The 6,732-nt window shown below is 42.1% G+C and overlaps 1 non-coding gene across 1 annotated transcript; it reads left to right on the top strand.

Moving 5' to 3' along the window:
* Positions 1 to 3,517: 3,517 nt before the first annotated feature.
* LOC116910699 lies at positions 3,518 to 3,657 on the top strand. The gene has a single exon (XR_004389227.1). It is a non-coding gene; the product is annotated as a small nucleolar RNA SNORA48 (small nucleolar RNA).
* Positions 3,658 to 6,732: the final 3,075 nt, after the last annotated feature.

Genomic DNA, 6,732 nt, shown 5'->3' with positions numbered 1-6,732 from the left:
GGGCCTCCTTTCTGAGCATGTGCTGGTACACTTTAATTTTTAAAATTCATTGAATACCAGTTTCTATTAAATATAACTCTGGTATTTCCAAGGACACATTTGAACTTCAGGATGGGTCTTTCCATAAGGTCAGAAATCTGGGTTTTGCTGATTCAAACTTGGACTCCGAGCAGCACGGACAACCTCTCCGTGTGCTCAAGCCCTTCACGGCAGCCACAGATCTTCATTAACTTCGGCTTCACAACCACCTTGGAAGCCCACATCCTACAGTGGTTCCCGTCTTCCAGAGGCCGTTTTCATTCCAGTTCTTTACAAACATGTCAGTCATGATAAGCACAGACATTTACAACGAGGCACCTTCATTGATTCCAAAGCAGAGAGATTCTATCTCCGTTGTCTTATGGACAAGAAACAAATCCCTGGTTAGGAAAAGGATTTCTGTGCCCTGACTCCTCCCAGCCTGCTTCTCTGCTAAGGGCTATCCATTCCTTGATTAATATTTCACCACTCCCTCCAAGTCGCCCTTAACTTCTAGAGATTTTTATCATCCTATCTTCTCTTTGAAAGTGGGTAGCTCTTTAACTTCCTCTCACTGAAAAAAAAAATAATTTCTTTAAAACAACAAACCCACTTTCTGTTTCAAAACTTGTTCACAGTTGCTGCACCACAAGGTCAGATTTCTAGAACACAGCAAAGGATGCTAATTTATCTTCTGCCTCCTGGAAACTTCTCAGCAAGGAAAATACTAAAGTATAATGGATAGAAAAGCATTAAAAAAATACTTGGTATTCCATAAGCCCCTTTAATCTGTGAGTTTGCATTTTTTGAAAGCTATACCTAGTTCCTGTCGAAGATGCCTTGCTGGAAGTGTCTTGCCTTTCTGTTCTTGCCTGTTGAAGTAGCAATATGGCTGCATTTCTCATCACTGGGCTCTGAAACACAGGCTTACTTCAAAGCTTAAAATGATATAGATATAAACTGAGATGGAGAAGAGAGAAACCACAGAGAGAGAGAGAGAGACTGTTAAGTCTGCATTACTTCGGTCCAATTTGAATCTTTTTTTAGAATAAAGGGCATATGAATCATTTCCACTTAATATAGTACCCTTCCTAATTCTAACATACCTTTCTAACACTTGATGTAGAACCTTCCAGAAGTTCCACGCATGGGTTCTACAGTTTGCTTGCCTATTTAGAAAGCATGGTACCATGTTAGACCCAGTTTTATGCCATCTTTTATTCGTATAAAAGGTATGTTCGCCCCTTAGTCAGTACAAGTCTAGGTAATCATTTTCATTCATATTTTCTATGCAAATGCCCATTTAGTAGCTCTTGGATTACTTGACTGTGGTATTCTTCAGATTATTAAATCAGTTAAGTTTAAAATACTTATTAAGGTATTAATAACCTTATTAAGAATATCTAGTCCTTTCTCTGGAAGAGCTTGAAGGGGCTCGAGACCCCATATGAACAACAATGCCAATCAACCAGAGCTTCCAGGGACTAGGCCACTACCCAAAGACTATACATGGACTGACCCTGGGCTCCAACCTCATAGGTAGCAATGAATAGCCTAGTAAGAGCACCAGTGGAAGGGGAAGCCCTGGGTCCTGCTAAGACTGAACCCCCAGTGAACATGATTGTTTCAGAGGGCGGTAATGTGGGGAGGATGGGGAGGGGAACACCAATCTAGAAGGGGAGGGGGAGGGGTTGGGGAATGTTGGCCCGGAAACTGGGAAAGGGAATAACAATCGAAATGTAAATAAGAAATACTCAAGTTAATAAAGATTAAAAAATATATATCTAGGAGGAGAAGAGTTTTGATTTCAGGTATTTTAAATTTATGGCTATTTCTGTAATTATAACGATATATCTTGAGGATAGAGGCCCAAACACAAAATGATGTTTCCTATATACTTTTTGCTTGCAACCTGGGGCAAGTCCAAGCTCTATTTTAGTCTTCCTGCATTTTTTTTTAATTCTTTTTTTCAGAGCTGGGGACCGAACCCAGGGCCTTGCGCTTGCTAGGCAAGTGCTCTACCACTGAGCTAAATCCCCAACCCCCTTCCTGCATTTTTTACATCAACGTGCTACATGGGCTTGTGTGCTATGTGGATATTCAAAAGGTTTTCTGTTTTGGAACATTTTGGATTTCAGATCTTTAGAGTAAGAATGTTTAACACCTATCTTTTTGCTTTTTAATTTTTTTTATTATTCTCTCATATACTGCATCCTACCTGCAGATCCTTCTTCTCTTCCCTCCCCAGATTCCTCCCAATTTCCCTGCTCCCCCCCATATCCCTCCTCCACCTTCCCTCAGAAAGATCAGGCCTCCCAGGAGACATCAACCAAACATGTCATACAGAGCTACAACAAGATCAGGCACACATATCCCCACATCCTGGACTAGGCAACCCAGTAGGAAGGAAAGGGTCCCTCGACCTGGAAGAGTCAGAGACAGCCGCTGCTCCCACTGTTAGGATTCCCACAAAAATACCAAGCTACTCGGCCATAGCATGTGTGCAGAGGACCCAGTACAAGTTTTTACCACATCTACAAGCCTTTGCCTTTTCTTAATGCAAATTTCTAGAGACAGAATCTGAAGGTTAAAAGCCAGTAACTATTTGAAGATTTATTCTTACGATGTTTCCTTAAGGGCATCAAGCATATGCGCCCCATTGAAATATGCGAAATGTCAGTTTCCCTGTAGTTCTGAGAGCAGTTATTTAATAAAACAAAATTAACTACCATTTTAATTCACTGTTTGGGGGTGGGGATCATTAACGTCACCCCAGCCACTGAGAGTAGAATACTCAATTGAATATGGCTTGGTGTAGAAAGACCAGTATGGGTAGAGAAGCTACAAGATGTCATACAAAAGCTACTGATTTTTAGTAACTTCTAAGTGGTTAAGTAATAACTGCATCCCTTCAGTGGCTTATTTTGATGCCACTCTCCTTTGTCTTTACATGCCTATTAATACTCTCCTCTAATGATTTAATTTTTTTACCTTGAGTTAAACAAAAAAAAATCTAATTTTATCTTACACAAATAATTAGCCATGTTATCCGTTGCTCATTTCCCTAAAAATCTCCTAACTCATTATTTATTATGTCTAAATCTCTAAACTTTGCTCCAGGCTTTTTCTTCTTCAGTCGCCTGATAAATCTAGAATCTATTCTGGTTAAACTTTCATGATATTCTCACATTTTAATACTTGCAATATTAATGGTCCCTACATCCTTATACTTTGCTGTGTTTTATTTTTTTACTTTTTTCCTGACTCAATAATCTAAGATATTTTGCATATTATATTGGAAGTAATATAAGAAGAATAACATTAAAACTGAATTAATAATTACCATTCCATTTGTTGATAAATTCTAAAACCCTTGACATTCTCGGAATATCCGTTCACTTACAAGCCTATCACACAGTTAACTTTCTAATGTCCTTACCACAGGAAGAATCTATAAATGCCTTCAGAAAGGACTTGTATACATTTAAGAATTAAATACGACACCTGGAACTGGGCAAAGAGACTTGTTGTTGGTATCGTTCTCATATCAGTCAGGGGCAGAGCAGATGGCAGCTCTTGTTAATCCTAGCTTGACGTATAGCATGATTGCCAGAGCTGTCTTATGCCTAGGACATCCAAAAATCTAATCAAATTCAGGCAGCATAGCACAGGAGGAGTAAGACAGACGGAGACCTGTGGACTGCCATGCCACCCAGAGATCTACCCTCTAGCTCAAGGCACAGGTGGACCGTAGACACCCATGCTGCCGTGCCACACTGCTTGGAGGATGTTACTCAGAGGCTCGCTAGCCGTGGCCAGCATGCAGCAAGAGCCACCACAGTGTGGATGTGGTGGTAGATGGGACAGAAAGAAAAGTGGAGCAGCTTGAGCATTACGAAGAGTGACCGAACTGGAGACGGGAGAGGGAAAAGGAGTCGCTTCTTGTGAGTGGCCAGCCACGCCACCTAGGTGGTGGTGAGGTCACAACCCAAGCTGCAGCTGAGAGTCATGTCAGAGTCTGTGGCTATATAGACGCAGGTGTCAGTGTAGACACCCGTGGTTCATATTACCACTAAAGAACACGGGGATGTCCTTCGTCAGGGCACCCCCACCCCAGGAACCACATGGATGTACAGGGGCAATGCGTAACTGTCCTCATCTCTCACCAGATGTGGTGCTCCGGAGAGCTAGCTCCGTATCTGACGTACTCGGGAGAGCAGGTCCTGGGCCTTCTTTGGGGAGCACAGTGGATATAGCTGTGGTGGCAGAGGTATAGGTGGGCCTGCCCCGAGTGCATGAGTGTGGGAGCTAGCCCTGTCACTTGTCTATCGTAGGTTGGCACGGGAGAAGAGGTAATGCCCAGCCCTTATCATCACCACTGGCAATCAAGAAAGTGGCCCACAGGGTCGTGAACTCAAGAGAGCAGCTATCCCTTCCCCTTAAGAGCTTCAACGGTCAGGAGAGCGGGCCCTGTACCATGTCTGGACAGCACAGCAAGGCTGGTCCTGATGGCAGAGGTGCAGGTGAGCCAGCCCCAAGGGCAAGAGCCCTTGAGAGCTGGCCTTGGCACTCATGAGGTGTGACGTGACAGGACAACAGAGCTGACGCTGGCTCCCTAGATGGCAGCATTGGGTAGCCTAGCCAGAACAGTGCTGAAGAGCTCCCCTAGTGGTAACCGTAAGGTAGGGCCTGAGGGCTGTTCAGCTCAACTACCATCCAGGCCCAGATTCTAGACTCTGAGTTAGCCCACCCCAAAATCTCTATCATCTGCAAATGGTTGAGATGCATGAAAGGGCCAGTCCTGCTATTCCAAAGCTGCAGGCTCTCCACCGCAGAGAGTGACAACAGGACAACCAAGAGGAGCCCCAATGATATTGTTGGTGTCACAGAAGCCAGGGATAGCAAACTAGGCCAAAGACTCATTGCAATGAACATTTACAAGTGAAGATGTGTGGGACACACTGTGACATACTACAGCTTCCACGATGAGATGTTTTCTAGGCTTTGTTTTCATTGTCGTTGTCATTGTCGTTGGTGCTGACTGTGGTGGTGGTCGTGGTGGTAGGGGTAGTGGTGGTGTGTGTGCGGGAATGAGTGCTTGCATACGTGCGTGCATGAGTGCGTGCGTGCGTGCATGGGTGTGTGTGTGCGTGTGTGTGTGTTATTTGGGGGGAGAGGTTTTAAGGGAGATGGGTGGACATGAGGAGAAAGAGAAATAAGCAGGACTGGGATGCATGATCTGAAACCCACAAAGAATCAATTTAAACTTTAAAAAAAAGAATTAAATACGTTTTACTGAATAGAAGTTGAAGGTTAGAGGTAGAAGATTTACCTAGTATATATGAGACCACAGCCAGGAAAAAAAAATGCCAAAGAAAACTTCTCTTTCCCAAAGAAGAGTGACCTTTACAGAAAACCACAACCAATGAACATGCAGAAACGTGGAGCCCAGTGCCGATGGGTACCAAAAACTACTACGTCTAAGGCTCAGAAAACATTGCAGAAGGGGGTGGGGGGCAGAAAGACTGTGAGAGCCAGAGGATTGGGAAATTTACTGAGGCTCTGTCTCATAAGAATGGCAGAAGCTAAATCCATAAAATCTCACCAAAATGGCTGCCTAAACACGAGCTGAGCAAGGACTACAGTGACAGAAATGAGGAAGTGGGTGAGGGAACCGTGATCAGTTCTACACAAAGGACGACAGGCAACTAAGGAATGCTGGGAATGGGAGAATTAGTCTTCTGCGGGGAAAAGTACACTAATCAGTACAAATGATCAGCCCTGAAAACAAACATATAAGTTATGTTTGCAGACTAAGCAGGCTGTATTTTAGGAAATTTATGTATATACTTAAACATATATGAATGTAATAACCATAAATGACAAAGAGGTCATGGATTTGAAAGAGAAAAGGGAGAGGTATATGGGAAGTTTTGGAGGAAAGAAACAGAAGGGAGAAGTAGTGTAATTATATTATAATCCCCAAAATAAAAGAAAAAGTACATAAAAATAAAAAAAATTTAAAGGTCATATAAAATACCACATTTGAACATATTTGAGGACAGCAGGATTTTGAGCTCCTCTGATTTCTTACTTAGGGTTTAGTATTATTAGTACAAGAAGTTCAATAAGAAAGCTATTCCTCAACAACCTTCCAGCTTTATTCTAAGCACAGGCTTAGATGAAATTTAGCCTAAATGCCTATTAAAAGAATAATGGGAAGACAGAAGGATCATTTTAAAAGGTGCAGGTGGAGATTCAGAGTCATCTGTTTTAAAATTTATGAACAGCAGCAGTAATTTAACTTATGATGGGAACAATTTTATTCCCATTTCCACGAATGCTAATGTTCACATTTCAGTTATTACAATTAATCTGGTGCAATTATAGTATGTGAGCTTGTGTTCAACTGTACTGATTGATAATACCAACAAGCATTAAGTATAATTTTGTGATCTGTGACACTATACAGCTATTTGACATCTAACAGGGAAGGGTTGATAGGGTGCCCTTTTGACCCCCAAATGTAAATCCTATTAGGAACCCACAGTAAATGACAGTCTAAACATAATGTCATTCACTTATTAGAGAAATATGTATTGCGTCCATACATAGACCCATGCTTAGTATAGTGACACTAATGTCTAATGGGGATTTCAACACAAAGAAACATTAGTGTTTTGCTGACCTTTTCTTGTGCAAAATTCTATGCAC

Source organism: Rattus rattus, chromosome 9 (genome assembly GCF_011064425.1).
Source record: "Rattus rattus isolate New Zealand chromosome 9, Rrattus_CSIRO_v1, whole genome shotgun sequence".
Taxonomy (NCBI): Eukaryota; Metazoa; Chordata; class Mammalia; order Rodentia; family Muridae; genus Rattus; species Rattus rattus.
This window is presented reverse-complemented; position numbering and strand designations above follow the sequence as displayed.